The following is a 10722-nucleotide window of genomic DNA, read 5'->3' on the forward strand; positions in this document are numbered from 1 at the left end:
GCAACAGGCGAGGTATTTCCAGCAAAGATAAGGAGGTGTCAGTACCGTTATACAAGGCACTGGTGAAACCTCATCTGGAATACTGTGTGCAGTTCTGGTCTCCCATGTTTAAGAAGGATGAATTCAAACTGGAACAGGTTCAGAGAAGGGCTACTAGGATGATCTAAGGAATGGAAAACCTATCTTATGAAAGGAGACTCAAAGAGCTTGGCTTGTTTAGCCTAACCAAAAGAAGGCTGAGGGGGGATATGATTGCTCTTTATAAATATATCAGAGGGATAAATATTAGGGAGGGAGAGGAATTATTTAAGCTTAGTACCAATGTGGACACAAGAACAAATGGATATAAACTGGACACTAGGAAGTTTAGACTTGATGGTTTCTAACCATCAGAGGAGTGAAGTTCTGGAATAGCCTTCCAAGGGAGTAGTGGGAGCAAAAGACATATCTGGCTTTAAGACTAAGCTTGATAAGTTTATGGAGGGGATGGTATGATGAGATAGCCTAATTTTGGCAATTAATTTGGCAACTGATCTTTTGATTATCAGCAGGTAAGTATGCACAGTGGTCCGTGATGGGATCTGAATTACTATAGAGAATTCTTTCCTGGGTGCTGGCTGGTGAGTCTTGCTCACATGCTCAGGGTTTAGCTGATTGCCATATTTGGGGCTGGGAAGGAATTTTCCTCCAGGGCAGACTGGCAGAGGCCCTGGAGGTTTTTCGCCTTCCTCTGTGGCATGGGGCACAAGTCACTTGGTGGAGGATTCTCTGAAGCTTGAGGTCTTCAAACCACAATTTGAGGACTTCAATAACTCAGACATAGGTTAGAGGTTTGTTACAGGAGTGGGTGGGTGAGATTCTGTGGCCTGCATTGTGCAGGAGGTCAGACTAGATGATCATAATGGTCCCTTCTGACCTTAAAGTCTATGAGTCTAAAAAATAAACGTGCTTTCATTGCCTGAATGAATACTGTTGTAAAAACTCAAATTATTTGTAAAAATGTGCCATATTCTAAGTATATATATGTAAGACTTTCTATCAGGTGCTTGTACCTTACATGAAGGTGCAGTGGAATTACTATGTCATACCAGTAGCTATATTCATTTGTGCCAATGAAGACATAAAGGGAATTTGAAACTCTGTCAGGCACGGAAACTAAAGTCTGGTACAGAGAGATTCTGGAAGAAAAAAAATGAACCCCAGCCACATTTGGACTGAAAGTTTTGGCTGTAGAACATGTCTGATTGTTGTTTGAGATTCAATAAAACAAACCCCCTGGAAGGGACAAGACATGGATTATACAGAGCCTTAAATAAAACTAACAAATATTTACACTGAATACATTGGCAATATTCTACAAAAACATCACCACAGAAGCCTACTGTACAGAAGAGAAAATATAACTTGGGTTTGTCCAACAGGCTGCAGACTTACAAAACAGTCCCACACAAGGCTGAAGTGAAACATTAGCAGTCTACAGTTCTGAGGGGTGATAGAACACCTTTTTAATTCAGATTAAACTCATATACATTACCATATTTTTTCTAATATCAAGTTTGAAGTTAACAGCATTACTTATCACTGATATACTTTACATCTTCAAAGTGCTATACAAATACTGACTCCTCACAACACCTGTGCGAGTTAAGTAATTGTCTCCATTTTATAGGCTGGGTGTGGGTGGGAAGAGAGCCAACCAATCAAACAAAAAAAAAAAAACCCCGACAGATACTGAAAAGTTACAGGACTTGACCAAAGCCACACTCAGAATCAATGTCAGAGCCAGTTCTGGAACTTGAATTTCTGACTCCCCGTCCCATGCCTTGCCCACTTTATCCTACCTGTGCAATTATGGTGATGACCAAAGAGAACCACAGTCCTATAATACTCTATGACTAGACCACAGATGAAGTGGAAAACTACAACCTGAGAAACTATAGTGTTCATGCTTGCAGTGGTAGTTTCATCATTTAAAGAACAGAATTGTATTAAGACTGTGAAATCAGCTCTTACAAACAGATGTATTAACCAAAATATGTAAATTACTTTATTGCATAACTAGAAATCTGATAGAATATGGTGTGTTGTGCAACTAAAATGAGAAAGTAGCTAATACTGAACAATTAAGATATATCATATATTCTAAGTTGTAGAACTATGAACTGTATTCCTGCTAAGCTTACTGTGGAAAACTACTAGTAACTAAACTGTTGCAATCTGTTTTTGTACATGCAGTTCTGTTCTTTGTACGTACAGAATCTGTCAGAAAATAAGATGTATGTTCTGGTGAAGCTTGTAAGATATGCACCATCTGCCAGTTACTGTACTGCAGCCGTACTGGGTCACACTGGTACAGATACCTCTATGTCTTGCAAAACATGTATGAAGCCACATAAGAGAAAAGAGGAAAGGATTGTGCTAATACAGAGTATTTTTTTGATTTTCCATCTGTTGTAAAAAGGCAGGCTATATACCAAAATTCTGTAATCATTTTGGGACAGGCTGGATGCTGCAGGACTGTTTCCCAGAGATTGGTAATGTATTACCTCTCTGCATCATGCTGATTTATCTTTGATTAATAAACTGATTGATAAAATATCAGACAACTCAGATTCATTAAAAGAATATAACTCATTGGTATCATGTCTTGTCTACATCCAAAAGCTGTACCACTGTAACTACACCAGTATAGTTAAAGCAGGTGGCACGACCCCTCAGCATGGACAGTTATATTGGTATAAACACACTTAAATTAGTACAGCTTATTCCCATATGGAAAGGAGAATAAGCTATTTTGGTAAAAGGCACGTTTATACCTGCCTAAGTACCGCCAGACTAGGGATTGTACCAATATAATTAACAGTTAAAAACAAACAAAAAATAAAACAGAATTACACCCCTGGCAGTTATGATACAAAAACTGTGTGTAAACCAGACCTGTATGATATATGTTTGACTATACTGTAGACATGGGCGGCAGGTGGAGCCTAGCCCCAGCTCCGCCCCTTTCACCCACACCCTCCCCACGACTGTAGCCCCAGGATTCCCTGCTTCCCCCCCCCGCCGTGGCCAGAGCCACAAGCCGTCCTCCCCCCCTCCCTTGGCCGCAGGAAGCCCAGGCCAACTGAAGTCCTGAGCAACTCCCACTTGGCTGGAGTAGCCCTGGGCTGGCTGAAGCTCTGAGCCCCCCACCCTGCTGGAGGAGTCCCGGGCTGGCCGAAGCCCTGAGTCTTCCCAGCCTCCCCACATCCAGAGGAGCCCTGGGACAGCCACAGCCACACCTCCCCTCCCCAGACCCAACCAGCCCAGGGGAAAAGTGTCTGTTAGAAGACGCTTTTGATGTGCCCCAGGCAGGTTCCAGAGTGGCCGAGGAGGTGGTATGTGCCTCCTCTTCCACCCAGGAACCTGCATGGGGCATAATAAAGCAAAGCTTCGCTGCCAAATCCCGCAACTGAGGGTCCAGCGGCCACGCTGGTGGAGGCAGAGCCTCTCCTAGCCTATTATACCTGTCGCCCATGACTGTAGATGTGTCTGAAGTCTGAACTGAAATCATTTTTTTAACATTAAATTGCTTGGGTTCTTTAAAATAAAGGACTAAAAGCACTAGCTAAAACCAAGCACAGGATGAGTATACAGTGTGCCTCTTTTCTGACCTGCGCATCCCCTGCTATTCCATTTCTAGGCTATTTTCCTGAAGAGACTGCAAATCTTATCCCATTCTGAGTTGTTTCTGTGATATAGGATAATTTCCACATTCCTATGAACTATGGTGAGACCACCAAATTCATCCTCTTATATGACAAGCTAGGATTTGAATCCAAGACTCAATTCAAGAGTTATATTAACCATCTAGGCTCGCAGTCAAGATCTCCACCCAGCTGTTCATTCCTAACCCTCATCCCACAAATTGTATTTCATTTCCTCCAACAACTCTGTAAAGCATTTTCAGAACATTCTTGAGAAGAAGCCAAATAAACCCTATGATCAAGCAGTCTTTGAGTTGCTATGTGAATTGAGAGTACTATAAAGCCAGATTTCAAAGGATTAAACATTTTAAGAAGTGCGCCACTTGCTCCCTGTGAAAGAACTTTTCAGTTGAGATTAGTTTGGAGGAGACTAGCAGCAATATGAAGCACACTTTGTATGGAATTTATAGAGGAAAAAACATCTAATGAACAGGAAATGTAAAAATCATTAGATTTAAGTAATCCACTGGATTTCTGAAACATTCTTTCTGACTTCAACATATTTGAAACAGACCAGATGGGTACTTATTTCTTCTCCCCACCGCTACTATCAATGCAATGAATGCATTTACGGGACATAATTGTTCTTTAGTTATAATTACATTATAATTCTAAAATTATATATTATACATTACTTTAAAATCCCACAATTAAGCAATTGTATAATTCCATAATTATTTAACGAGTCTTCTCAATTCTCAGAGGGGTGGTCGTGTTAGTCTAGATCTGTAAAAGCAGCAAAGAATCCTGTGGCACCTTATAGTTTGTTGTGTTTTTTGTTTTGTTTTTTTAGCTTTCGTGGGTGAATACCCACTTCGTCAGATGCATGTAGTGGAAATTTCCAGGGGCAGGTGTATATATGCAGGCAAGCTAGAGATAATGAGATAGTTCAATCAGGGAGGATGAGGCCCTGTTCTAGCAGTTGAGGTGTGAAAACCAAAGGAGGAGAAACTGGTTTTGTAGTTGGCAAGCCATTCACAGTCTTTGTTTAATCCTGAGCTGATGGTGTCAAATTTGCAGATGAACTGAAGCTCAGCAGTTTCTCTTTGAAGTCTGGTCCTGAAGTTTTTTTTGCTGCAGGATGGCCACCTTAAGGTCTGCTATAGTGTGGCCAGGGAGGTTGAAGTGTTCTCCTACAGGTTTTTGTATATTGCCATTCCTGATATCTGATTTGTGTCCATTTATCCTTTTCCATAGCGATTGTCCAGTTTGGCCGATGTACGTAGCAGAGGGGCATTGCTGGCATATGATGGCGTATATTACATTGGTGGACGTGCAGGTGAATGAACCGGTGATGGTGTGTGTGGCTGATCTGGTTAGGTCCTGTGATAGTGTCGCTGGTGTAGATATGTGGGCAGAGTTGGCTTCGGGGTTTGTTGCATGGATTGGTTCCTGAGCTAGAGTTACTATGGTGCGGTGTGCAGTTACTGGTGAGAATATGTTTCAGGTTGGCAGGTTGCCTGTGGGCGAGGACTGGCCTGCCACCCAAGGCCTGTTAAAGTGTGAGATCATTGTCCAGGATGGGTTGTAGATCCCTGATGATGCGTTGGAGAGGTTTTAGCTGGGGACCGTATGTGATGGCCAGTGGAGTCCTGTTGGTTTCTTTCTTGGCACTATAAGGTGCCACAGGATTCTTTGCTTCTCAATCCTGTTCAAACTAGTACATTTTTACTAATTTAGAGAAAACACACACTACACATGAACCTAAGAACTTTTACAGAACACCCACAGCAAAAACATTCACCACCACCAGCACAACCGGAGAGCTTCACTGCTGGAATGTTTACCTTTGAGGATTACTTTTTTTACTCCATGTATTTTGTCCTAATAGATCAATATACATCAATTTATTTTCAGTGTAACACACAGGAAGTGGGTTCTCCCTTTTTTAAATTTTTTTTTTAAGTGCTGCAACAAGATCAATACAAACATGTACAATTGGAATTCTTAAGGTACTGATCACCCCAACAATCAAGTTAATTTGAACACTTACTCTGATACTGACCTGAGAATCCCTTCAATGTCTAGGGATTAGTTAAAGAGATATTTGTCATCATCAGTCTTTTTTTTTTTTTTAATTTACTGTATAACTAGCATTCTAAAAATTAGATCTGTTTTAAATAGAATTGAATCTTTATGGTTGTTAATTCTTGTGAAAATGGACGCAACATCTCACGTTCTGATTCCAATGCACCATTTGGTGTCATTCTCACATAATGCATTTTTTCCAACCCACTCCTCATTCTGCTTGAGCTCCATTACTGTCATAAGACTGTACTCCATACCCATTGTTTCTTTCTGCTGACTAGCATGCGCTTTGCTGGATTCACTCTTTATGTAAACAGTTGGAAATCTGTTGAAATTCTGATTCAAAGCAGGACGTGATCACTGTGCACTAAGCTAAACAAGTCCATATACACGGGAATATTCAGTGTAGTGTAACTACAGTACCAAAATATTACTTTGATGACAAGGAGATGATCCAGACAATTAAACAAATAAAAAAGGTAATCACAAAAAATGCTTAGTGACATTTCCTCTTTACACTAGAAATGTGCATTCCGAGGGCTAATTTAGGTTGGCATTTGCTTTGAACCACTGAATATCTTACTTTAAAATTAACTGTCACTAAAATTGGCAATCACTTTAGTGTGGGTCAATGGCATTCCTGCCTACAATGGGAAACCTTGAGGTTTTCCTCTTGGCTTTCCTCATCCTTTTTTTTTTATTTAAAAACACATACCTATGTGTGTCTTCTGTTTGAAAATATTGCCAAATGCTTTGTGTTATTAAAATTAATAAAACAGGACAACAGCTTTAGAAGACTCCAGATGACTGGGAATAAAAAACTCATTTTGGTGGCTTGCCTGAACAAAAGTTAATTCCATTTAATGTCACTTTCACATCTTTTGTACCCATGGCTGTGGCACTGGCTGAGACACTGGAGAAAGTCCTGTAGATCTGAAAAATCCCCCAGAGCCTGGAGTTAGGCAGACAAGATTAGGGTGTTATTTTCAACTTTTACAATACTGTTCCAGCATTTTAGTAGCAGCAGAATTTTCAAAAAACTAACAAGCACTTAAAAGCTATATATATATATATATATATATATATATATATATATATATATATATATATATATATATATATATATATATATATATATATAAAAACTTATTTCTTTCCACTCAGGGCTTTGGAGCTGTGCTCCCGCTCTGCTCCTGCTCCAGGCAAAAACCTGCTGCTCTGTGCTCCAGTTCCAGGCTCTGCTCCAAAGCCCTGTTTCCACCAAGTCAGTGAAGTTTCTTTTGTTAGACTGCTGACATGTCCCAGGAGAGAATGGGGTGACTTCAGTGCCGTGACTGTTCAACAATCTCACAAAAATTTAAATGATAAAGAGAGTGTTCCATTTTATTCTGTACTGAGCAATTTTCTAAGATTTTTGGTATCTCTATTTTATAAAAAAAATAGAAAATTAAAAAAAAAAAAACAACAGAAAGAGTCAAAGAATTACGGTAGAACCTCAGTGTTACGAACACCAGAGTTATGAACTGACAGGTCAACCACATATCTCATTTGGAACCGGAAGTACACAATCAGGCAGCAGCAGAGACAAATATATATATATATGGAAATACAGTAAACTAAACTACTAAAAATAAAGGGAAAGTTTAAAAAAAGGATTTGACAAGGTAAGGAGACTTTCTGTGCTTGTTTCATTTAAATTAAGATAGTAAAAAGCAGCACTTTTCTTTTCACACCAGTTTCAAAGCTGTGTTAAGTCAGTGTTCAGTTGTAAACTTTTGAAAGAACAATCATAACATTTTGTTCAGTTATGAATCATCTCCATTCCAAAGGTGTTTGTAACTCCTGAGATTCTACGGTAGTGAATATGGAGCCGGAAAGACACAGACTTCCCTTGGTCCTTGTCCAATTTGTGGTTTTTCAGTTATATTTTTTATGTTTAAAATTTCTTTCGACTCTTTTACAAAGCGAAAAACATGCACACAAAAGGGAAAACTAAACTCCCAAATATTGTAAATACTTACATGAGAGTAGGTTCACTGATTTCAATGAGATTACTCAAGTGTATTAAGCTAAGTATGTGTGTTTCCTTGAGCCCCTTTACTGTCATACAACAGCATTCCATCCCCAGAGTTCCTTTCTGCTGACACTGGTTACATGTTGCCAGATTTTATGGAATGAGAGAAAAGGGTACACAATAGATTATTTTGAGGCAGTGATATCTTAAATATTGATCTATTCAGCCTATCAAGTATTTTTATTTGGCAGACTACCATTCAACTTTTGCTAAGAGCAATACAAATAATATATAACAAAAATTAGAGTTGTATTAGTGTAGTGCTCACAAGCCCCAACGGATATCAGAGTCCCAATGTGCCAGATGCAGCACACACACACACAAGGATTTTACACACAAAAGTTGTACTGGTTTAACTACATTGGTACAGTGATAGTATAACTCATCTAGTGTGGACCCAATTATTTCAGTATAAAGGTGCTTTACAACAGTTTAGCTATTCCCATACAGGAAGGGGAATAAGTTACAATGATAGAAGGCACCTTTATACCACGAAAAGGGTCCACATTAGGGGACATACTATTTTAACCATTTGTTTAAAAAATATAATATTGTATCCCTAATTAAAAGTTATACTAGCACAAAAACTGTGTGTAGAGCAAGCCAAGTTCAAAAATCTTACAATCTAAATAGACATGTCAAAGTGTGGGAGAAAGGAAATTTTATTATTCCCATTTTAGAGATGGTGAACTGTGGCAAAGAAAGATTAAGTTACTTTTTCAGGCAACACAGGAAGCCTTTGGCAAAACTGAAAACTGAACCCAGATCCACACTAAGTTGTCATACTTTTGGACCCAAATATCTGAAATGTGTGTTTTTTCCAGTATACTATTTCTCTCATGCTGCCCCAAACACTTGGAAGGCACTCCTTCTAAACATCTGCAAAACTACCTCACTATCCACCTTCAAATCCCTCCCTTTTGCTGTGAGGCTTACAGAAAACATGATAATGGTTAGGCTGCTAGTGTGCACAGACCACTGCCTACCATGCTGACCAATAATGTCTCATTATTTACTTGTACTCCTCCATCTGTCTATATCCATCTGTCATCTCTTGTCTCATTCTTGGACTATAAGCCACCTGGAGCAGAAACTGTCTTTTTGTTATGTGTCTGTACAGCACCTAGTACAATGAGGTCCTGGTCTATAACTCTGGCCCCTAAGCACTACAAATACTAAATAATACTGATTTATATATTATTACTACACTAGAAGTCAATATAAACATTAAAAAAGTTAAACTGCATCATGCAATAAAGGCTGTATCCACACCTGTATGATTATTAAGATCCCATAACATTTTTGTAAGAGTAGAGATTGACTCCCAATGCTCTAATAATTTCTTCTCCTTGTTTTTCTACATCATACAACATGCCACCTGACTGCCACCTTCAAGCTTATTGGCAGATGCATTTTAGTGACGCTGAACATATATTGTTTGAAGTGGATCAAGAGTGTTTGGGATAAAAGGTGCTACATATGATTAATCATTATCTGCACTCTATGTGAGCAGGTCCACTTTGTTCCACTGCAACAATGGAATCTGTCAATCTCAAAAAAAAAAAAAAAAAAAAGAAAAAAAAAAGGTTTATTTGTGCAGGAGGAAGAGCTTTCTAAGCAAATTACCCAGGACTGTGGAACTCCTCAGAATGACCACAAACCTCAGTGTTTCCAGAACAAGATGTTCTTTGACCTAATGCACATTCCCCTGTGTTCTGTTACCCCTTTCATTGCATTTTGCTTTAATGGATAACAAACACTTTGGGACAGGGTCTACCTTTTTACTTACATAGAAACCATGCACAGCTGTAACAACAAATTACTATTAGTTGCTGGTATTGTGTAGGGCATACTAGGTACTTTCCAAACACACCATATACAATATGAAGAGCATGACACCAGTTTTGTTTAAGAGTGATTTCCACTTCAAGGCAATAAAAGGGAAGTGGATGAAAAAGACAGGACAGTAAGATGCAGCACCACAGTCCTCCCCATTGGTGCTATATAAGCAGCACAGAATATCATGTGTGTTTCACAGCATACAACCATCTGGGAGTACGTGGGGTGCAGGGAGCTTGGTATCCGTCACTGGGAGGTGCGATGCTCACCCTGGGAGAGGAAAGCAGGTGCAAAAGCTAGGTGCCCGCCCAAAAATGCCTGAGGGCAGCGGGCTGGGGTAAACGGAGATAGTGGCGCACACTGAGCTCCTGTCCCTGTGAGGGGGTACTGGGATGTAGGTCTCTGCCACACCCCTGCCCTGGAGACACCACGGGCAGCAGCAGCCTCGAGGTCCCCGGTGTGAACGCCTCTCCAGGGAGGGCGCTGGGTGGGGGAGGGTCCCAGGCGCTGCCCGGGGCGCTGGGGGTGGGGAAAGAAGAGGGTCCCTGCCCCCGGGGGCTGCACTCTAACCCCCGCCCGGAAGTCACTCCCCCCGCCACCCCACACTGGGAAGTGGGGGCGGGGACCTCCACGCGCGCGACCCCAGCACTGACCCCAGGTTTCCGCTTGCCTGCAGGGCGGCTCAGCTCCGCCTCGGCCTCACGCGCACGCCGCCTCGCGCCCCATTCCGCCTCCGCCGCCCGTTTACAAGGACGGGTACGGATTCGTGAATACAGTGAGCCTGCCAACGCGCATGCGCCGCCGCCGCCGCCGCCAGCTTTCCCTCCGTCAGCCCCACGCAGCGGTAGGAGGAAAGTGCGCATGCGCGTAGCAAAGGCAGCCGTAAGAGGCGGGAGGGAGCTGCGCAGGCGCCTCGCAAACTCGGGGGGGGGGGGTATGCGTATTGCCGGTGAGTACGCGACGGGAAGACGACAGTGCGCTTGCGCACTGCTGGAGGCAGTTATGTCTCCTCCCCGCGTGGGGCATGCTGGGAAT

The 10722-nt window shown here is 41.4% G+C and overlaps 1 protein-coding gene across 3 annotated transcripts in view; it reads right to left on the bottom strand.

Moving 5' to 3' along the window:
* RALBP1 (ralA binding protein 1) overlaps window positions 1–10510 on the bottom strand; it is a 56791-nt gene extending 46281 nt beyond the window's left edge. For all 3 annotated transcript variants that reach the window (XM_050942148.1, XM_050942150.1, XM_050942149.1), the window contains exon 1: window positions 10341–10510. The gene's annotated coding sequence lies outside the window, so the exon portion shown is untranslated. The remainder of the gene's footprint in view (window positions 1–10340) is intronic.
* Between the last annotated feature and the right edge of the window lie 212 nt (window positions 10511–10722).

This window comes from Gopherus flavomarginatus, chromosome 2 (genome assembly GCF_025201925.1).
Source record: "Gopherus flavomarginatus isolate rGopFla2 chromosome 2, rGopFla2.mat.asm, whole genome shotgun sequence".
NCBI lineage: Eukaryota > Metazoa > Chordata > Testudines > Testudinidae > Gopherus > Gopherus flavomarginatus.